Here is a 20,856-nt window from a genome sequence, read left to right on the forward strand (position 1 = left end):
AAAACATAAGTCAATGTAATGTAAGCAGCTTGAAAAGAAAGTCATTGAACTTGTTCAAATTTCTGCGAGACGGTTGCTCACATGCGGGCGGCACAGTGGTTAGCACCGTTACCGCACAGGAAGAAGGTCTTGAGTTTAGCTCTACCGTGGTTCTGTGTGGAGTTTGCATGTTCTTCCTGTTTTTGCGTGGGTTCTTTCCTTGTACTCCGGCTTCCTGCCACAGTCCAACGACCTGCAGTTAGTGGCAAGAGGTTAGTTGAAAAGTCTAAATCGCCCACAGGTGCGAATGGTTTTCTGTGTCTATGTGTTAGCTCTGCAACAGACTGGTGACCTGTGGAGGGTGTACCCTGCTTCTCGCCCTAAGATAGCTGGGATAGGCTCGAGTTCCCCTGTGACACTGAAAAAGAAACACAGCAGAGAATGGATGGGTGGCTGATCAAACGTAAACATTTCCAGTCACTTTCAGTTCAAGCTGCTTAGCATGATCTCACATTTGCCAATTTCTCTATCTCTTCCCCCTCTGTTGTGTGTGTGTGTGTGTGTGAGATATTCTGTCTTTTGCCATTTCTTCTGTCTCTTTCCCCTGATCTGTGAGTGTGTGTGTGTGTTTGTCCCACATATTGCATACTCTGCTTTTGTCTTCAGATCAGGTAGGAAGTGTCTGTGTGGTTGAGCTGGTCTGGTCTGTCTAGACTTTCAGTAGATAGATCAGGCTGCACCCACCTGTGAAACAGGTGGAGGGTCACCAGGACATGCAGAACTCGCTGACAGACTCCTGGCCACCTCTTGCCTCCTTAGTAGAAATGGGCCACTCCCAGAGGCGGAGGGCTGTGAGGCACCGCCCGCCGGGCCCTCACCTTTGGGAAAACCCTCAACACCGGGCCGAACCTTGGAGTTCTGTATGTCCATTCAGGCACACTCCATGCTTGATCTGTAGGCAATTCCTCTCAGAAGTGGAGTCACGGTGGAGGCGTCGGAAGGGCGGAAGGCGTTCCCTCAGTGGCTCTCCTCTTCTGAGATTGTGTAAAAACATAAGTCAATGTAATGTAAGCAGCTTGAAAAGAAAGTCATTGAACTTGTTCAAATTTCTGCGAGACGGTTGCTCACATGCGGGCGGCACAGTGGTTAGCACCGTTACCGCACAGGAAGAAGGTCTTGAGTTAGCTCTACCGTGGTTCTGTGTGGAGTTTGCATGTTCTTCCTGTTTTTGCGTGGGTTCTTTCCTTGTACTCCGGCTTCCTGCCACAGTCCAACGACCTGCAGTTAGTGGCAAGAGGTTAGTTGAAAAGTCTAAATCGCCCACAGGTGCGAATGGTTTTCTGTGTCTATGTGTTAGCTCTGCAACAGACTGGTGACCTGTGGAGGGTGTACCCTGCTTCTCGCCCTAAGATAGCTGGGATAGGCTCGAGTTCCCCTGTGACACTGAAAAAGAAACACAGCAGAGAATGGATGGGTGGCTGATCAAACGTAAACATTTCCAGTCACTTTCAGTTCAAGCTGCTTAGCATGATCTCACATTTGCCAATTTCTCTATCTCTTCCCCTCTGTTGTGTGTGTGTGTGTGTGAGATATTCTGTCTTTTGCCATTTCTTCTGTCTCTTTCCCCTGATCTGTGAGTGTGTGTGTGTGTTTGTCCCACATATTGCATACTCTGCTTTTGTCTTCAGATCAGGTAGGAAGTGTCTGTGTGGTTGAGCTGGTCTGGTCTGTCTAGACTTTCAGTAGATAGATCAGGCTGCACCCACCTGTGAAACAGGTGGAGGGTCACCAGGACATGCAGAACTCGCTGACAGACTCCTGGCCACCTCTTGCCTCCTTAGTAGAAATGGGCCACTCCCAGAGGCGGAGGGCTGTGAGGCACCGCCCGCCGGGCCCTCACCTTTGGGAAAACCCTCAACACCGGGCCGAACCTTGGAGTTCTGTATGTCCATTCAGGCACACTCCATGCTTGATCTGTAGGCAATTCCTCTCAGAAGTGGAGTCACGGTGGAGGCGTCGGAAGGGCGGAAGGCGTTCCCTCAGTGGCTCTCCTCTTCTGAGATTGTGTAAAAACATAAGTCAATGTAATGTAAGCAGCTTGAAAAGAAAGTCATTGAACTTGTTCAAATTTCTGCGAGACGGTTGCTCACATGCGGGCGGCACAGTGGTTAGCACCGTTACCGCACAGGAAGAAGGTCTTGAGTTTAGCTCTACCGTGGTTCTGTGTGGAGTTTGCATGTTCTTCCTGTTTTTGCGTGGGTTCTTTCCTTGTACTCCGGCTTCCTGCCACAGTCCAACGACCTGCAGTTAGTGGCAAGAGGTTAGTTGAAAAGTCTAAATCGCCCACAGGTGCGAATGGTTTTCTGTGTCTATGTGTTAGCTCTGCAACAGACTGGTGACCTGTGGAGGGTGTACCCTGCTTCTCGCCCTAAGATAGCTGGGATAGGCTCGAGTTCCCCTGTGACACTGAAAAAGAAACACAGCAGAGAATGGATGGGTGGCTGATCAAACGTAAACATTTCCAGTCACTTTCAGTTCAAGCTGCTTAGCATGATCTCACATTTGCCAATTTCTCTATCTCTTCCCCTCTGTTGTGTGTGTGTGTGTGTGAGATATTCTGTCTTTTGCCATTTCTTCTGTCTCTTTCCCCTGATCTGTGAGTGTGTGTGTGTGTTTGTCCCACATATTGCATACTCTGCTTTTGTCTTCAGATCAGGTAGGAAGTGTCTGTGTGGTTGAGCTGGTCTGGTCTGTCTAGACTTTCAGTAGATAGATCAGGCTGCACCCACCTGTGAAACAGGTGGAGGGTCACCAGGACATGCAGAACTCGCTGACAGACTCCTGGCCACCTCTTGCCTCCTTAGTAGAAATGGGCCACTCCCAGAGGCGGAGGGCTGTGAGGCACCGCCCGCCGGGCCCTCACCTTTGGGAAAACCCTCAACACCGGGCCGAACCTTGGAGTTCTGTATGTCCATTCAGGCACACTCCATGCTTGATCTGTAGGCAATTCCTCTCAGAAGTGGAGTCACGGTGGAGGCGTCGGAAGGGCGGAAGGCGTTCCCTCAGTGGCTCTCCTCTTCTGAGATTGTGTAAAAACATAAGTCAATGTAATGTAAGCAGCTTGAAAAGAAAGTCATTGAACTTGTTCAAATTTCTGCGAGACGGTTGCTCACATGCGGGCGGCACAGTGGTTAGCACCGTTACCGCACAGGAAGAAGGTCTTGAGTTAGCTCTACCGTGGTTCTGTGTGGAGTTTGCATGTTCTTCCTGTTTTTGCGTGGGTTCTTTCCTTGTACTCCGGCTTCCTGCCACAGTCCAACGACCTGCAGTTAGTGGCAAGAGGTTAGTTGAAAAGTCTAAATCGCCCACAGGTGCGAATGGTTTTCTGTGTCTATGTGTTAGCTCTGCAACAGACTGGTGACCTGTGGAGGGTGTACCCTGCTTCTCGCCCTAAGATAGCTGGGATAGGCTCGAGTTCCCCTGTGACACTGAAAAAGAAACACAGCAGAGAATGGACGGGTGGCTGATCAAACGTAAACATTTCCAGTCACTTTCAGTTCAAGCTGCTTAGCATGATCTCACATTTGCCAATTTCTCTATCTATTCCCCTCTGTTGTGTGTGTGTGTGTGTGAGATATTCTGTCTTTTGCCATTTCTTCTGTCTCTTTCCCCTGATCTGTGAGTGTGTGTGTGTGTTTGTCCCACATATTGCATACTCTGCTTTTGTCTTCAGATCAGGTAGGAAGTGTCTGTGTGGTTGAGCTGGTCTGGTCTGTCTAGACTTTCAGTAGATAGATCAGGCTGCACCCACCTGTGAAACAGGTGGAGGGTCACCAGGACATGCAGAACTCGCTGACAGACTCCTGGCCACCTCTTGCCTCCTTAGTAGAAATGGGCCACTCCCAGAGGCGGAGGGCTGTGAGGCACCGCCCGCCGGGCCCTCACCTTTGGGAAAACCCTCAACACCGGGCCGAACCTTGGAGTTCTGTATGTCCATTCAGGCACACTCCATGCTTGATCTGTAGGCAATTCCTCTCAGAAGTGGAGTCACGGTGGAGGCGTCGGAAGGGCGGAAGGCGTTCCCTCAGTGGCTCTCCTCTTCTGAGATTGTGTAAAAACATAAGTCAATGTAATGTAAGCAGCTTGAAAAGAAAGTCATTGAACTTGTTCAAATTTCTGCGAGACGGTTGCTCACATGCGGGCGGCACAGTGGTTAGCACCGTTACCGCACAGGAAGAAGGTCTTGAGTTAGCTCTACCGTGGTTCTGTGTGGAGTTTGCATGTTTTCCTGTTTTTGCGTGGGTTCTTTCCTTGTACTCCGGCTTCCTGCCACAGTCCAACGACCTGCAGTTAGTGGCAAGAGGTTAGTTGAAAAGTCTAAATCGCCCACAGGTGCGAATGGTTTTCTGTGTCTATGTGTTAGCTCTGCAACAGACTGGTGACCTGTGGAGGGTGTACCCTGCTTCTCGCCCTAAGATAGCTGGGATAGGCTCGAGTTCCCCTGTGACACTGAAAAAGAAACACAGCAGAGAATGGATGGGTGGCTGATCAAACGTAAACATTTCCAGTCACTTTCAGTTCAAGCTGCTTAGCATGATCTCACATTTGCCAATTTCTCTATCTCTTCCCTCTCTGTTGTGTGTGTGTGTGTGTGTGTGAGATATTCTGTCTTTTGCCATTTCTTCTGTCTCTTTCCCCTGATCTGTGAGTGTGTGTGTGTGTTTGTCCCACATATTGCATACTCTGCTTTTGTCTTCAGATCAGGTAGGAAGTGTCTGTGTGGTTGAGCTGGTCTGGTCTGTCTAGACTTTCAGTAGATAGATCAGGCTGCACCCACCTGTGAAACAGGTGGAGGGTCACCAGGACATGCAGAACTCGCTGACAGACTCCTGGCCACCTCTTGCCTCCTTAGTAGAAATGGGCCACTCCCAGAGGCGGAGGGCTGTGAGGCACCGCCCGCCGGGCCCTCACCTTTGGGAAAACCCTCAACACCGGGCCGAACCTTGGAGTTCTGTATGTCCATTCAGGCACACTCCATGCTTGATCTGTAGGCAATTCCTCTCAGAAGTGGAGTCACGGTGGAGGCGTCGGAAGGGCGGAAGGCGTTCCCTCAGTGGCTCTCCTCTTCTGAGATTGTGTAAAAACATAAGTCAATGTAATGTAAGCAGCTTGAAAAGAAAGTCATTGAACTTGTTCAAATTTCTGCGAGACGGTTGCTCACATGCGGGCGGCACAGTGGTTAGCACCGTTACCGCACAGGAAGAAGGTCTTGAGTTCAGCTCTACCGTGGTTCTGTGTGGAGTTTGCATGTTTTTCCTGTTTTTGCGTGGGTTCTTTCCTTGTACTCCGGCTTCCTGCCACAGTCCAACGACCTGCAGTTAGTGGCAAGAGGTTAGTTGAAAAGTCTAAATCGCCCACAGGTGCGAATGGTTTTCTGTGTCTATGTGTTAGCTCTGCAACAGACTGGTGACCTGTGGAGGGTGTACCCTGCTTCTCGCCCTAAGATAGCTGGGATAGGCTCGAGTTCCCCTGTGACACTGAAAAAGAAACACAGCAGAGAATGGACGGGTGGCTGATCAAACGTAAACATTTCCAGTCACTTTCAGTTCAAGCTGCTTAGCATGATCTCACATTTGCCAATTTCTCTATCTCTTCCCCCTCTGTTGTGTGTGTGTGTGTGTGAGATATTCTGTCTTTTGCCATTTCTTCTGTCTCTTTCCCCTGATCTGTGAGTGTGTGTGTGTGTTTGTCCCACATATTGCATACTCTGCTTTTGTCTTCAGATCAGGTAGGAAGTGTCTGTGTGGTTGAGCTGGTCTGGTCTGTCTAGACTTTCAGTAGATAGATCAGGCTGCACCCACCTGTGAAACAGGTGGAGGGTCACCAGGACATGCAGAACTCGCTGACAGACTCCTGGCCACCTCTTGCCTCCTTAGTAGAAATGGGCCACTCCCAGAGGCGGAGGGCTGTGAGGCACCGCCCGCCGGGCCCTCACCTTTGGGAAAACCCTCAACACCGGGCCGAACCTTGGAGTTCTGTATGTCCATTCAGGCACACTCCATGCTTGATCTGTAGGCAATTCCTCTCAGAAGTGGAGTCACGGTGGAGGCGTCGGAAGGGCGGAAGGCGTTCCCTCAGTGGCTCTCCTCTTCTGAGATTGTGTAAAAACATAAGTCAATGTAATGTAAGCAGCTTGAAAAGAAAGTCATTGAACTTGTTCAAATTTCTGCGAGACGGTTGCTCACATGCGGGCGGCACAGTGGTTAGCACCGTTACCGCACAGGAAGAAGGTCTTGAGTTTAGCTCTACCGTGGTTCTGTGTGGAGTTTGCATGTTCTTCCTGTTTTTGCGTGGGTTCTTTCCTTGTACTCCGGCTTCCTGCCACAGTCCAACGACCTGCAGTTAGTGGCAAGAGGTTAGTTGAAAAGTCTAAATCGCCCACAGGTGCGAATGGTTTTCTGTGTCTATGTGTTAGCTCTGCAACAGACTGGTGACCTGTGGAGGGTGTACCCTGCTTCTCGCCCTAAGATAGCTGGGATAGGCTCGAGTTCCCCTGTGACACTGAAAAAGAAACACAGCAGAGAATGGATGGGTGGCTGATCAAACGTAAACATTTCCAGTCACTTTCAGTTCAAGCTGCTTAGCATGATCTCACATTTGCCAATTTCTCTATCTCTTCCCCCTCTGTTGTGTGTGTGTGTGTGTGTGAGATATTCTGTCTTTTGCCATTTCTTCTGTCTCTTTCCCCTGATCTGTGAGTGTGTGTGTGTGTTTGTCCCACATATTGCATACTCTGCTTTTGTCTTCAGATCAGGTAGGAAGTGTCTGTGTGGTTGAGCTGGTCTGGTCTGTCTAGACTTTCAGTAGATAGATCAGGCTGCACCCACCTGTGAAACAGGTGGAGGGTCACCAGGACATGCAGAACTCGCTGACAGACTCCTGGCCACCTCTTGCCTCCTTAGTAGAAATGGGCCACTCCCAGAGGCGGAGGGCTGTGAGGCACCGCCCGCCGGGCCCTCACCTTTGGGAAAACCCTCAACACCGGGCCGAACCTTGGAGTTCTGTATGTCCATTCAGGCACACTCCATGCTTGATCTGTAGGCAATTCCTCTCAGAAGTGGAGTCACGGTGGAGGCGTCGGAAGGGCGGAAGGCGTTCCCTCAGTGGCTCTCCTCTTCTGAGATTGTGTAAAAACATAAGTCAATGTAATGTAAGCAGCTTGAAAAGAAAGTCATTGAACTTGTTCAAATTTCTGCGAGACGGTTGCTCACATGCGGGCGGCACAGTGGTTAGCACCGTTACCGCACAGGAAGAAGGTCTTGAGTTAGCTCTACCGTGGTTCTGTGTGGAGTTTGCATGTTCTTCCTGTTTTTGCGTGGGTTCTTTCCTTGTACTCCGGCTTCCTGCCACAGTCCAACGACCTGCAGTTAGTGGCAAGAGGTTAGTTGAAAAGTCTAAATCGCCCACAGGTGCGAATGGTTTTCTGTGTCTATGTGTTAGCTCTGCAACAGACTGGTGACCTGTGGAGGGTGTACCCTGCTTCTCGCCCTAAGATAGCTGGGATAGGCTCGAGTTCCCCTGTGACACTGAAAAAGAAACACAGCAGAGAATGGATGGGTGGCTGATCAAACGTAAACATTTCCAGTCACTTTCAGTTCAAGCTGCTTAGCATGATCTCACATTTGCCAATTTCTCTATCTCTTCCCCCTCTGTTGTGTGTGTGTGTGTGTGTGAGATATTCTGTCTTTTGCCATTTCTTCTGTCTCTTTCCCCTGATCTGTGAGTGTGTGTGTGTGTTTGTCCCACATATTGCATACTCTGCTTTTGTCTTCAGATCAGGTAGGAAGTGTCTGTGTGGTTGAGCTGGTCTGGTCTGTCTAGACTTTCAGTAGATAGATCAGGCTGCACCCACCTGTGAAACAGGTGGAGGGTCACCAGGACATGCAGAACTCGCTGACAGACTCCTGGCCACCTCTTGCCTCCTTAGTAGAAATGGGCCACTCCCAGAGGCGGAGGGCTGTGAGGCACCGCCCGCCGGGCCCTCACCTTTGGGAAAACCCTCAACACCGGGCCGAACCTTGGAGTTCTGTATGTCCATTCAGGCACACTCCATGCTTGATCTGTAGGCAATTCCTCTCAGAAGTGGAGTCACGGTGGAGGCGTCGGAAGGGCGGAAGGCGTTCCCTCAGTGGCTCTCCTCTTCTGAGATTGTGTAAAAACATAAGTCAATGTAATGTAAGCAGCTTGAAAAGAAAGTCATTGAACTTGTTCAAATTTCTGCGAGACGGTTGCTCACATGCGGGCGGCACAGTGGTTAGCACCGTTACCGCACAGGAAGAAGGTCTTGAGTTCAGCTCTACCGTGGTTCTGTGTGGAGTTTGCATGTTCTTCCTGTTTTTGCGTGGGTTCTTTCCTTGTACTCCGGCTTCCTGCCACAGTCCAACGACCTGCAGTTAGTGGCAAGAGGTTAGTTGAAAAGTCTAAATCGCCCACAGGTGCGAATGGTTTTCTGTGTCTATGTGTTAGCTCTGCAACAGACTGGTGACCTGTGGAGGGTGTACCCTGCTTCTCGCCCTAAGATAGCTGGGATAGGCTCGAGTTCCCCTGTGACACTGAAAAAGAAACACAGCAGAGAATGGACGGGTGGCTGATCAAACGTAAACATTTCCAGTCACTTTCAGTTCAAGCTGCTTAGCATGATCTCACATTTGCCAATTTCTCTATCTCTTCCCCCTCTGTTGTGTGTGTGTGTGTGTGAGATATTCTGTCTTTTGCCATTTCTTCTGTCTCTTTCCCCTGATCTGTGAGTGTGTGTGTGTGTTTGTCCCACATATTGCATACTCTGCTTTTGTCTTCAGATCAGGTAGGAAGTGTCTGTGTGGTTGAGCTGGTCTGGTCTGTCTAGACTTTCAGTAGATAGATCAGGCTGCACCCACCTGTGAAACAGGTGGAGGGTCACCAGGACATGCAGAACTCGCTGACAGACTCCTGGCCACCTCTTGCCTCCTTAGTAGAAATGGGCCACTCCCAGAGGCGGAGGGCTGTGAGGCACCGCCCGCCGGGCCCTCACCTTTGGGAAAACCCTCAACACCGGGCCGAACCTTGGAGTTCTGTATGTCCATTCAGGCACACTCCATGCTTGATCTGTAGGCAATTCCTCTCAGAAGTGGAGTCACGGTGGAGGCGTCGGAAGGGCGGAAGGCGTTCCCTCAGTGGCTCTCCTCTTCTGAGATTGTGTAAAAACATAAGTCAATGTAATGTAAGCAGCTTGAAAAGAAAGTCATTGAACTTGTTCAAATTTCTGCGAGACGGTTGCTCACATGCGGGCGGCACAGTGGTTAGCACCGTTACCGCACAGGAAGAAGGTCTTGAGTTTAGCTCTACCGTGGTTCTGTGTGGAGTTTGCATGTTCTTCCTGTTTTTGCGTGGGTTCTTTCCTTGTACTCCGGCTTCCTGCCACAGTCCAACGACCTGCAGTTAGTGGCAAGAGGTTAGTTGAAAAGTCTAAATCGCCCACAGGTGCGAATGGTTTTCTGTGTCTATGTGTTAGCTCTGCAACAGACTGGTGACCTGTGGAGGGTGTACCCTGCTTCTCGCCCTAAGATAGCTGGGATAGGCTCGAGTTCCCCTGTGACACTGAAAAAGAAACACAGCAGAGAATGGATGGGTGGCTGATCAAACGTAAACATTTCCAGTCACTTTCAGTTCAAGCTGCTTAGCATGATCTCACATTTGCCAATTTCTCTATCTCTTCCCCTCTGTTGTGTGTGTGTGTGTGTGAGATATTCTGTCTTTTGCCATTTCTTCTGTCTCTTTCCCCTGATCTGTGAGTGTGTGTGTGTGTTTGTCCCACATATTGCATACTCTGCTTTTGTCTTCAGATCAGGTAGGAAGTGTCTGTGTGGTTGAGCTGGTCTGGTCTGTCTAGACTTTCAGTAGATAGATCAGGCTGCACCCACCTGTGAAACAGGTGGAGGGTCACCAGGACATGCAGAACTCGCTGACAGACTCCTGGCCACCTCTTGCCTCCTTAGTAGAAATGGGCCACTCCCAGAGGCGGAGGGCTGTGAGGCACCGCCCGCCGGGCCCTCACCTTTGGGAAAACCCTCAACACCGGGCCGAACCTTGGAGTTCTGTATGTCCATTCAGGCACACTCCATGCTTGATCTGTAGGCAATTCCTCTCAGAAGTGGAGTCACGGTGGAGGCGTCGGAAGGGCGGAAGGCGTTCCCTCAGTGGCTCTCCTCTTCTGAGATTGTGTAAAAACATAAGTCAATGTAATGTAAGCAGCTTGAAAAGAAAGTCATTGAACTTGTTCAAATTTCTGCGAGACGGTTGCTCACATGCGGGCGGCACAGTGGTTAGCACCGTTACCGCACAGGAAGAAGGTCTTGAGTTAGCTCTACCGTGGTTCTGTGTGGAGTTTGCATGTTCTTCCTGTTTTTGCGTGGGTTCTTTCCTTGTACTCCGGCTTCCTGCCACAGTCCAACGACCTGCAGTTAGTGGCAAGAGGTTAGTTGAAAAGTCTAAATCGCCCACAGGTGCGAATGGTTTTCTGTGTCTATGTGTTAGCTCTGCAACAGACTGGTGACCTGTGGAGGGTGTACCCTGCTTCTCGCCCTAAGATAGCTGGGATAGGCTCGAGTTCCCCTGTGACACTGAAAAAGAAACACAGCAGAGAATGGATGGGTGGCTGATCAAACGTAAACATTTCCAGTCACTTTCAGTTCAAGCTGCTTAGCATGATCTCACATTTGCCAATTTCTCTATCTCTTCCCTCTCTGTTGTGTGTGTGTGTGTGTGTGTGAGATATTCTGTCTTTTGCCATTTCTTCTGTCTCTTTCCCCTGATCTGTGAGTGTGTGTGTGTGTTTGTCCCACATATTGCATACTCTGCTTTTGTCTTCAGATCAGGTAGGAAGTGTCTGTGTGGTTGAGCTGGTCTGGTCTGTCTAGACTTTCAGTAGATAGATCAGGCTGCACCCACCTGTGAAACAGGTGGAGGGTCACCAGGACATGCAGAACTCGCTGACAGACTCCTGGCCACCTCTTGCCTCCTTAGTAGAAATGGGCCACTCCCAGAGGCGGAGGGCTGTGAGGCACCGCCCGCCGGGCCCTCACCTTTGGGAAAACCCTCAACACCGGGCCGAACCTTGGAGTTCTGTATGTCCATTCAGGCACACTCCATGCTTGATCTGTAGGCAATTCCTCTCAGAAGTGGAGTCACGGTGGAGGCGTCGGAAGGGCGGAAGGCGTTCCCTCAGTGGCTCTCCTCTTCTGAGATTGTGTAAAAACATAAGTCAATGTAATGTAAGCAGCTTGAAAAGAAAGTCATTGAACTTGTTCAAATTTCTGCGAGACGGTTGCTCACATGCGGGCGGCACAGTGGTTAGCACCGTTACCGCACAGGAAGAAGGTCTTGAGTTCAGCTCTACCGTGGTTCTGTGTGGAGTTTGCATGTTCTTCCTGTTTTTGCGTGGGTTCTTTCCTTGTACTCCGGCTTCCTGCCACAGTCCAACGACCTGCAGTTAGTGGCAAGAGGTTAGTTGAAAAGTCTAAATCGCCCACAGGTGCGAATGGTTTTCTGTGTCTATGTGTTAGCTCTGCAACAGACTGGTGACCTGTGGAGGGTGTACCCTGCTTCTCGCCCTAAGATAGCTGGGATAGGCTCGAGTTCCCCTGTGACACTGAAAAAGAAACACAGCAGAGAATGGACGGGTGGCTGATCAAACGTAAACATTTCCAGTCACTTTCAGTTCAAGCTGCTTAGCATGATCTCACATTTGCCAATTTCTCTATCTCTTCCCCTCTGTTGTGTGTGTGTGTGTGTGAGATATTCTGTCTTTTGCCATTTCTTCTGTCTCTTTCCCCTGATCTGTGAGTGTGTGTGTGTGTTTGTCCCACATATTGCATACTCTGCTTTTGTCTTCAGATCAGGTAGGAAGTGTCTGTGTGGTTGAGCTGGTCTGGTCTGTCTAGACTTTCAGTAGATAGATCAGGCTGCACCCACCTGTGAAACAGGTGGAGGGTCACCAGGACATGCAGAACTCGCTGACAGACTCCTGGCCACCTCTTGCCTCCTTAGTAGAAATGGGCCACTCCCAGAGGCGGAGGGCTGTGAGGCACCGCCCGCCGGGCCCTCACCTTTGGGAAAACCCTCAACACCGGGCCGAACCTTGGAGTTCTGTATGTCCATTCAGGCACACTCCATGCTTGATCTGTAGGCAATTCCTCTCAGAAGTGGAGTCACGGTGGAGGCGTCGGAAGGGCGGAAGGCGTTCCCTCAGTGGCTCTCCTCTTCTGAGATTGTGTAAAAACATAAGTCAATGTAATGTAAGCAGCTTGAAAAGAAAGTCATTGAACTTGTTCAAATTTCTGCGAGACGGTTGCTCACATGCGGGCGGCACAGTGGTTAGCACCGTTACCGCACAGGAAGAAGGTCTTGAGTTTAGCTCTACCGTGGTTCTGTGTGGAGTTTGCATGTTCTTCCTGTTTTTGCGTGGGTTCTTTCCTTGTACTCCGGCTTCCTGCCACAGTCCAACGACCTGCAGTTAGTGGCAAGAGGTTAGTTGAAAAGTCTAAATCGCCCACAGGTGCGAATGGTTTTCTGTGTCTATGTGTTAGCTCTGCAACAGACTGGTGACCTGTGGAGGGTGTACCCTGCTTCTCGCCCTAAGATAGCTGGGATAGGCTCGAGTTCCCCTGTGACACTGAAAAAGAAACACAGCAGAGAATGGACGGGTGGCTGATCAAACGTAAACATTTCCAGTCACTTTCAGTTCAAGCTGCTTAGCATGATCTCACATTTGCCAATTTCTCTATCTCTTCCCCCTCTGTTGTGTGTGTGTGTGTGTGAGATATTCTGTCTTTTGCCATTTCTTCTGTCTCTTTCCCCTGATCTGTGAGTGTGTGTGTGTGTTTGTCCCACATATTGCATACTCTGCTTTTGTCTTCAGATCAGGTAGGAAGTGTCTGTGTGGTTGAGCTGGTCTGGTCTGTCTAGACTTTCAGTAGATAGATCAGGCTGCACCCACCTGTGAAACAGGTGGAGGGTCACCAGGACATGCAGAACTCGCTGACAGACTCCTGGCCACCTCTTGCCTCCTTAGTAGAAATGGGCCACTCCCAGAGGCGGAGGGCTGTGAGGCACCGCCCGCCGGGCCCTCACCTTTGGGAAAACCCTCAACACCGGGCCGAACCTTGGAGTTCTGTATGTCCATTCAGGCACACTCCATGCTTGATCTGTAGGCAATTCCTCTCAGAAGTGGAGTCACGGTGGAGGCGTCGGAAGGGCGGAAGGCGTTCCCTCAGTGGCTCTCCTCTTCTGAGATTGTGTAAAAACATAAGTCAATGTAATGTAAGCAGCTTGAAAAGAAAGTCATTGAACTTGTTCAAATTTCTGCGAGACGGTTGCTCACATGCGGGCGGCACAGTGGTTAGCACCGTTACCGCACAGGAAGAAGGTCTTGAGTTTAGCTCTACCGTGGTTCTGTGTGGAGTTTGCATGTTCTTCCTGTTTTTGCGTGGGTTCTTTCCTTGTACTCCGGCTTCCTGCCACAGTCCAACGACCTGCAGTTAGTGGCAAGAGGTTAGTTGAAAAGTCTAAATCGCCCACAGGTGCGAATGGTTTTCTGTGTCTATGTGTTAGCTCTGCAACAGACTGGTGACCTGTGGAGGGTGTACCCTGCTTCTCGCCCTAAGATAGCTGGGATAGGCTCGAGTTCCCCTGTGACACTGAAAAAGAAACACAGCAGAGAATGGATGGGTGGCTGATCAAACGTAAACATTTCCAGTCACTTTCAGTTCAAGCTGCTTAGCATGATCTCACATTTGCCAATTTCTCTATCTCTTCCCCTCTGTTGTGTGTGTGTGTGTGTGTGTGAGATATTCTGTCTTTTGCCATTTCTTCTGTCTCTTTCCCCTGATCTGTGAGTGTGTGTGTGTGTTTGTCCCACATATTGCATACTCTGCTTTTGTCTTCAGATCAGGTAGGAAGTGTCTGTGTGGTTGAGCTGGTCTGGTCTGTCTAGACTTTCAGTAGATAGATCAGGCTGCACCCACCTGTGAAACAGGTGGAGGGTCACCAGGACATGCAGAACTCGCTGACAGACTCCTGGCCACCTCTTGCCTCCTTAGTAGAAATGGGCCACTCCCAGAGGCGGAGGGCTGTGAGGCACCGCCCGCCGGGCCCTCACCTTTGGGAAAACCCTCAACACCGGGCCGAACCTTGGAGTTCTGTATGTCCATTCAGGCACACTCCATGCTTGATCTGTAGGCAATTCCTCTCAGAAGTGGAGTCACGGTGGAGGCGTCGGAAGGGCGGAAGGCGTTCCCTCAGTGGCTCTCCTCTTCTGAGATTGTGTAAAAACATAAGTCAATGTAATGTAAGCAGCTTGAAAAGAAAGTCATTGAACTTGTTCAAATTTCTGCGAGACGGTTGCTCACATGCGGGCGGCACAGTGGTTAGCACCGTTACCGCACAGGAAGAAGGTCTTGAGTTCAGCTCTACCGTGGTTCTGTGTGGAGTTTGCATGTTCTTCCTGTTTTTGCGTGGGTTCTTTCCTTGTACTCCGGCTTCCTGCCACAGTCCAACGACCTGCAGTTAGTGGCAAGAGGTTAGTTGAAAAGTCTAAATCGCCCACAGGTGCGAATGGTTTTCTGTGTCTATGTGTTAGCTCTGCAACAGACTGGTGACCTGTGGAGGGTGTACCCTGCTTCTCGCCCTAAGATAGCTGGGATAGGCTCGAGTTCCCCTGTGACACTGAAAAAGAAACACAGCAGAGAATGGATGGGTGGCTGATCAAATGTAAACATTTCCAGTCACTTTCAGTTCAAGCTGCTTAGCATGATCTCACATTTGCCAATTTCTCTATCTCTTCCCCCTCTGTTGTGTGTGTGTGTGTGTGAGATATTCTGTCTTTTGCCATTTCTTCTGTCTCTTTCCCCTGATCTGTGAGTGTGTGTGTGTGTTTGTCCCACATATTGCATACTCTGCTTTTGTCTTCAGATCAGGTAGGAAGTGTCTGTGTGGTTGAGCTGGTCTGGTCTGTCTAGACTTTCAGTAGATAGATCAGGCTGCACCCACCTGTGAAACAGGTGGAGGGTCACCAGGACATGCAGAACTCGCTGACAGACTCCTGGCCACCTCTTGCCTCCTTAGTAGAAATGGGCCACTCCCAGAGGCGGAGGGCTGTGAGGCACCGCCCGCCGGGCCCTCACCTTTGGGAAAACCCTCAACACCGGGCCGAACCTTGGAGTTCTGTATGTCCATTCAGGCACACTCCATGCTTGATCTGTAGGCAATTCCTCTCAGAAGTGGAGTCACGGTGGAGGCGTCGGAAGGGCGGAAGGCGTTCCCTCAGTGGCTCTCCTCTTCTGAGATTGTGTAAAAACATAAGTCAATGTAATGTAAGCAGCTTGAAAAGAAAGTCATTGAACTTGTTCAAATTTCTGCGAGACGGTTGCTCACATGCGGGCGGCACAGTGGTTAGCACCGTTACCGCACAGGAAGAAGGTCTTGAGTTCAGCTCTACCGTGGTTCTGTGTGGAGTTTGCATGTTTTTCCTGTTTTTGCGTGGGTTCTTTCCTTGTACTCCGGCTTCCTGCCACAGTCCAACGACCTGCAGTTAGTGGCAAGAGGTTAGTTGAAAAGTCTAAATCGCCCACAGGTGCGAATGGTTTTCTGTGTCTATGTGTTAGCTCTGCAACAGACTGGTGACCTGTGGAGGGTGTACCCTGCTTCTCGCCCTAAGATAGCTGGGATAGGCTCGAGTTCCCCTGTGACACTGAAAAAGAAACACAGCAGAGAATGGATGGGTGGCTGATCAAATGTAAACATTTCCAGTCACTTTCAGTTCAAGCTGCTTAGCATGATCTCACATTTGCCAATTTCTCTATCTCTTCCCCTCTGTTGTGTGTGTGTGTGTGTGTGTGTGTGTGTGTGTGTGAGATATTCTGTCTTTTGCCATTTCTTCTGTCTCTTTCCCCTGATCTGTGAGTGTGTGTGTGTGTTTGTCCCACATATTGCATACTCTGCTTTTGTCTTCAGATCAGGTAGGAAGTGTCTGTGTGGTTGAGCTGGTCTGGTCTGTCTAGACTTTCAGTAGATAGATCAGGCTGCACCCACCTGTGAAACAGGTGGAGGGTCACCAGGACATGCAGAACTCGCTGACAGACTCCTGGCCACCTCTTGCCTCCTTAGTAGAAATGGGCCACTCCCAGAGGCGGAGGGCTGTGAGGCACCGCCCGCCGGGCCCTCACCTTTGGGAAAACCCTCAACACCGGGCCGAACCTTGGAGTTCTGTATGTCCATTCAGGCACACTCCATGCTTGATCTGTAGGCAATTCCTCTCAGAAGTGGAGTCACGGTGGAGGCGTCGGAAGGGCGGAAGGCGTTCCCTCAGTGGCTCTCCTCTTCTGAGATTGTGTAAAAACATAAGTCAATGTAATGTAAGCAGCTTGAAAAGAAAGTCATTGAACTTGTTCAAATTTCTGCGAGACGGTTGCTCACATGCGGGCGGCACAGTGGTTAGCACCGTTACCGCACAGGAAGAAGGTCTTGAGTTCAGCTCTACCGTGGTTCTGTGTGGAGTTTGCATGTTTTCCTGTTTTTGCGTGGGTTCTTTCCTTGTACTCCGGCTTCCTGCCACAGTCCAACGACCTGCAGTTAGTGGCAAGAGGTTAGTTGAAAAGTCTAAATCGCCCACAGGTGCGAATGGTTTTCTGTGTCTATGTGTTAGCTCTGCAACAGACTGGTGACCTGTGGAGGGTGTACCCTGCTTCTCGCCCTAAGATAGCTGGGATAGGCTCGAGTTCCCCTGTGACACTGAAAAAGAAACACAGCAGAGAATGGATGGGTGGCTGATCAAACGTAAACATTTCCAGTCACTTTCAGTTCAAGCTGCTTAGCATGATCTCACATTTGCCAATTTCTCTATCTCTTCCCTCTCTGTTGTGTGTGTGTGTGTGTGTGAGATATTCTCTCTTTTGCCATTTCTTCTGTCTCTTTCCCCTGATCTGTGAGTGTGTGTGTGTGTGTGTGTTTGTCCCACATATTGCATACTCTGCTTTTGTCTTCAGATCAGGTAGGAAGTGTCTGTGTGGTTGAGCTGGTCTGGTCTGTCTAGACTTTCACTACATAGATCAGGCTGCACCCACCTGTGAAACAGGTGGAGGGTCACCAGGACATGCAGAACTCGCTGACAGACTCCTGGCCACCTCTTGCCTCCTTAGTAGAAATGGGCCACTCCCAGAGGCGGAGGGCTGTGAGGCACCGCCCGCCGGGCCCTCACCTTTGGGAAAACCCTCAACACCGGGCCGAACCTTGGAGTTCTGTATGTCCATTCAGGCACACTCCATGCTTGATCTGTAGGCAATTCCTCTCAGAAGTGGAGTCACGGTGGAGGCGTCGGAAGGGCGGAAGGCGTTCCCTCAGTGGCTCTCCTCTTCTGAGATTGTGTAAAAACATAAGTCAATGTAATGTAAGCAGCTTGAAAAGAAAGTCATTGAACTTGTTCAAATTTCTGCGAGACGGTTGCTCACATGCGGGCGGCACAGTGGTTAGCACCGTTACCGCACAGGAAGAAGGTCTTGAGTTTAGCTCTACCGTGGTTCTGTGTGGAGTTTGCATGTTCTTCCTGTTTTTGCGTGGGTTCTTTCCTTGTACTCCGGCTTCCTGCCACAGTCCAACGACCTGCAGTTAGTGGCAAGAGGTTAGTTGAAAAGTCTAAATCGCCCACAGGTGCGAATGGTTTTCTGTGTCTATGTGTTAGCTCTGCAACAGACTGGTGACCTGTGGAGGGTGTACCCTGCTTCTCGCCCTAAGATAGCTGGGATAGGCTCGAGTTCCCCTGTGACACTGAAAAAGAAACACAGCAGAGAATGGACGGGTGGCTGATCAAACGTAAACATTTCCAGTCACTTTCAGTTCAAGCTGCTTAGCATGATCTCACATTTGCCAATTTCTCTATCTCTTCCCCCTCTGTTGTGTGTGTGTGTGTGAGATATTCTGTCTTTTGCCATTTCTTCTGTCTCTTTCCCCTGATCTGTGAGTGTGTGTGTGTGTTTGTCCCACATATTGCATACTCTGCTTTTGTCTTCAGATCAGGTAGGAAGTGTCTGTGTGGTTGAGCTGGTCTGGTCTGTCTAGACTTTCAGTAGATAGATCAGGCTGCACCCACCTGTGAAACAGGTGGAGGGTCACCAGGACATGCAGAACTCGCTGACAGACTCCTGGCCACCTCTTGCCTCCTTAGTAGAAAGGGCCACTCCCACAGGCGGAGGGCCGTGAGGCACCGCCCGCCGGGCCCTCTCCTTTGGGAAAACCCTCAACGCAGGGCCGAACCTTGGAGTTCTGTATGTCCATTCAGGCACACTCCATACTTGATCTGTAGGCAATTCCTCTCAGAAGTGGAGGTCACGGTGGAGGCGTCGGAGGGCGGAAGGCGTTCCCTCAGTGGCTCTCCTCTTCTGAGATTGTGTAAAAACATAAGTCAATGTAGTGTAAGCAGCTTGAAAAGAAAGTAATTGAACTTGTTCAAATTTCTGGGAGACGGTTACTCACACCAGGGCAGCACACTGGTTAGCACCGTTACCCAACCGGAAGAAGGTCCTGAGTTCAGCTCTACCATCGTTCTGTGTGGAGTTGGCATGTTCTCCCCGGTTTTGCGTGGGTTCTCTCCTTGTACTCCGGCTCCCTGCCACAGTCCAACGACCTGCAGTTAGTGGCAATAGCCTAATTGGATAATCTAAATTGCCCATAGGTGTGAATGGTTTTCTGTGTCTATGTGTTAGCCCTGCAACAGACTGGTGACCAGTCGAGAGTGTACCCTGCCTCTCGCCCTAAGATAGCTGGGATAGGCTCGAGCTCCCCTGTGACACTGAAAAAGAAAATGAGCAGAGAATGGATGGGTGGTTGATCAAATGTAAATATTCCCAGTCACTTTCAGTTCAAGCTGCTTAGCATGATCTCATATTTGGCATTTTCTCTACCTCTTCCCCCTCTGTTGTGTGTTTGTGTGAGATATTCTCACTTTTGCCATTTCTTCTGTCTCTTTCCCCTGATCTGTGAGTGTGTGTGTGTGTTTGTCCCACAAATTGCATACTCTGCTTTTGTCCTCAAATCGGGTAGGAAGTGTCTGTGTGGTTGAGCTGGTCTGGTCTGTCTAGACTTTCACTAGATAGATCAGGCTGCACCCACCTATGAAACAGGTGGAGGGTCACCAGGACATGCAGAACTTGCTTCCTTAGTAGAAAGGGCCACTCCCACAGGCGGAGGGCTGTGAGGCACCGCCCGCCGGGCCCTCCCCTTTGGGAAAACCCTCAACGCAGGGCCGAACCTTGGAGTTCTGTATGTCCATTCAGGCACACTCCGTACTTGATCTGTAGGCAATTCCTCTCAGAAGTGGAGGTCACGGTGGAGGCGTCGGTGGGCGGAAGGCGTTCCCTCAGTGGTTCTCCTCTTCTGAGATTGTGTAAAAACATAAGTCAATGTAGTGTAAGCAGCTTGAAAAGAAAGTAATTGAACTTGTTCAAATTTCTGGGAGACGGTTACTCACACCAGGGCAGCACACTGGTTAGCACCGTTACCCAAACGGAAGAAGGTCCTGAGTTCAGCTCTACCATCGTTCTGTGTGGAGTTGGCATGTTCTCCCCGGTTTTGCGTGGGTTCTCTCCTTGTACTCCGGCTTCCTGCCACAGTCCAACGACCTGCAGTTAGTGGAAATAGCCTAATTGGAAAATCTAAATTGCCCATAGGTGCCAATGGTTTTCTGTGTCTATGTGTTAGCCCTGCAACAGACTGGTGACCAGTCGAGAGTGTACCCTGCCTCTCCCCCTAAGATAGCTGGGATAGGCTCGAGCTCCCCTGAGACTCTGTAAAAGAAAATGAGCAGAGAATGGATGGGTGGTTGATCAAACGTAAATATTCCCAGTCACTTTCAGTTCAAGCTGCTTAGCATGATCTCATATTTGCCATTTTCTCTACCTCTTCCCCCTCTGTTGTGTGTTGTGTGAGATATTCTCACTTTTGCCATTTCTTCTGTCTCTTTCCCCTGGTCTGTGAGTGTGTGTGTGTGTGTGTTTGTCCCACAAATTGCATACTCTGCTTTTGTCCTCAAATCGGGTAGGAAGTGTCTGTGTGGTTGAGCTGGTCTGGTCTGTCTAGACTTTCACTAGATAGATCAGGCTGCACCCACCTATGAAACAGGTGGAGGGTCACCAGGACATGCAGAACTTGCTTCCTTAGTAGAAAGGGCCACTCCCACAGGCGGAGGGCTGTGAGGCACCGCCCGCCGGGCCCTCCCCGTGGGAAAACCCTCAACGCAGGGCCGAACCTTGGAGTTCTGTATGTCCATTCAGGCACACTCCGTACTTGATCTGTAGGCAATTCCTCTCAGAAGTGGAGGTCACGGTGGAGGCGTCGGTGGGCGGAAGGCGTTCCCTCAGTGGTTCTCCTCTTCTGAGATTGTGTAAAAACATAAGTCAATGTAGTGTAAGCAGCTTGAAAAGAAAGTAATTGAACTTGTTCAAATTTCTGGGAGACGGTTACTCACACCAGGGCAGCACAGAGGTTAGCACCGTTACCCAACCGGAAGAAGGTCCTGAGTTCAGCTCTACCATCGTTCTGTGTGGAGCTGGCATGTTCTCCCCGGTTTTGCGTGGGTTCTCTCCTTGTACTCCGGCTTCCTGCCACAGTCCAACGACCTGCAGTTAGTGGAAATAGCCTAATTGGAAAATCTAAATTGCCCATAGGTGCCAATGGTTTTCTGTGTCTATGTGTTAGCCCTGCAACAGACTGGTGACCAGTCGAGAGTGTACCCTGCCTCTCCCCTAAGATAGCTGGGATAGGCTCGAGCTCCCCTGAGACTCTGTAAAAGAA

General features: G+C 50.2%; 2 long non-coding RNA genes across 10 annotated transcripts in view; both read right to left on the minus strand.

Moving 5' to 3' along the window:
* The window catches only part of LOC109204606 (uncharacterized), a 53,526-nt gene that overhangs the window by 9,369 nt on the left and 23,301 nt on the right, over positions 1 to 20,856 (minus strand). Inside the window, exons 1-37 of one of the 8 annotated variants that reach the window (XR_003222370.1) lie at positions 16,489 to 16,585; positions 16,105 to 16,394; positions 15,698 to 15,763; positions 15,448 to 15,598; positions 15,064 to 15,353; positions 14,674 to 14,739; positions 14,424 to 14,574; positions 14,040 to 14,329; positions 13,647 to 13,712; positions 13,397 to 13,547; positions 13,013 to 13,302; positions 12,623 to 12,688; positions 12,373 to 12,523; positions 11,989 to 12,278; positions 11,600 to 11,665; positions 11,350 to 11,500; positions 10,966 to 11,255; positions 10,386 to 10,472; positions 9,939 to 10,228; positions 9,550 to 9,615; positions 9,300 to 9,450; positions 8,916 to 9,205; positions 8,526 to 8,591; positions 8,276 to 8,426; positions 7,892 to 8,181; positions 7,314 to 7,400; positions 6,867 to 7,156; positions 6,475 to 6,540; positions 6,225 to 6,375; positions 5,841 to 6,130; positions 5,451 to 5,516; positions 2,130 to 2,280; positions 1,746 to 2,035; positions 1,171 to 1,257; positions 724 to 1,013; positions 332 to 397; positions 82 to 232 (exon numbers count right to left, since the gene is read on the minus strand). This is a non-coding gene — a long non-coding RNA (uncharacterized LOC109204606). Of the gene's footprint in view, positions 1 to 81; positions 233 to 331; positions 398 to 723; positions 1,014 to 1,170; positions 1,258 to 1,745; positions 2,036 to 2,129; positions 2,281 to 5,450; positions 5,517 to 5,840; positions 6,131 to 6,224; positions 6,376 to 6,474; positions 6,541 to 6,866; positions 7,157 to 7,313; positions 7,401 to 7,891; positions 8,182 to 8,275; positions 8,427 to 8,525; positions 8,592 to 8,915; positions 9,206 to 9,299; positions 9,451 to 9,549; positions 9,616 to 9,938; positions 10,229 to 10,385; positions 10,473 to 10,965; positions 11,256 to 11,349; positions 11,501 to 11,599; positions 11,666 to 11,988; positions 12,279 to 12,372; positions 12,524 to 12,622; positions 12,689 to 13,012; positions 13,303 to 13,396; positions 13,548 to 13,646; positions 13,713 to 14,039; positions 14,330 to 14,423; positions 14,575 to 14,673; positions 14,740 to 15,063; positions 15,354 to 15,447; positions 15,599 to 15,697; positions 15,764 to 16,104; positions 16,395 to 16,488; positions 16,586 to 16,737; positions 16,804 to 17,135; positions 17,426 to 17,519; positions 17,836 to 18,157; positions 18,447 to 18,540; positions 18,692 to 20,856 lie in introns of those variants that run through there. The other 7 variants (XR_003222371.1, XR_003222374.1, XR_003222372.1 and 4 more) reach the window with 7 other exon arrangements.
* LOC109204644 (uncharacterized) lies at positions 2,287 to 4,245 on the minus strand. Of its 2 annotated transcripts, XR_003222380.1 has the most exons (5): positions 4,175 to 4,245; positions 3,791 to 4,080; positions 3,216 to 3,302; positions 2,769 to 3,058; positions 2,287 to 2,445 (listed from the first exon to the last, which is right to left on the minus strand). It is a non-coding gene; the product is annotated as an uncharacterized LOC109204644 (long non-coding RNA). The 2 variants fall into 2 exon arrangements; XR_002064176.2 differs by lacking the exons at positions 2,287 to 2,445; positions 2,769 to 3,058; positions 3,216 to 3,302 and adding an exon at positions 3,309 to 3,467.

The sequence above is a fragment of the Oreochromis niloticus genome, linkage group LG12, assembly GCF_001858045.2.
Source record: "Oreochromis niloticus isolate F11D_XX linkage group LG12, O_niloticus_UMD_NMBU, whole genome shotgun sequence".
Lineage (NCBI taxonomy): Eukaryota > Metazoa > Chordata > Actinopteri > Cichliformes > Cichlidae > Oreochromis > Oreochromis niloticus.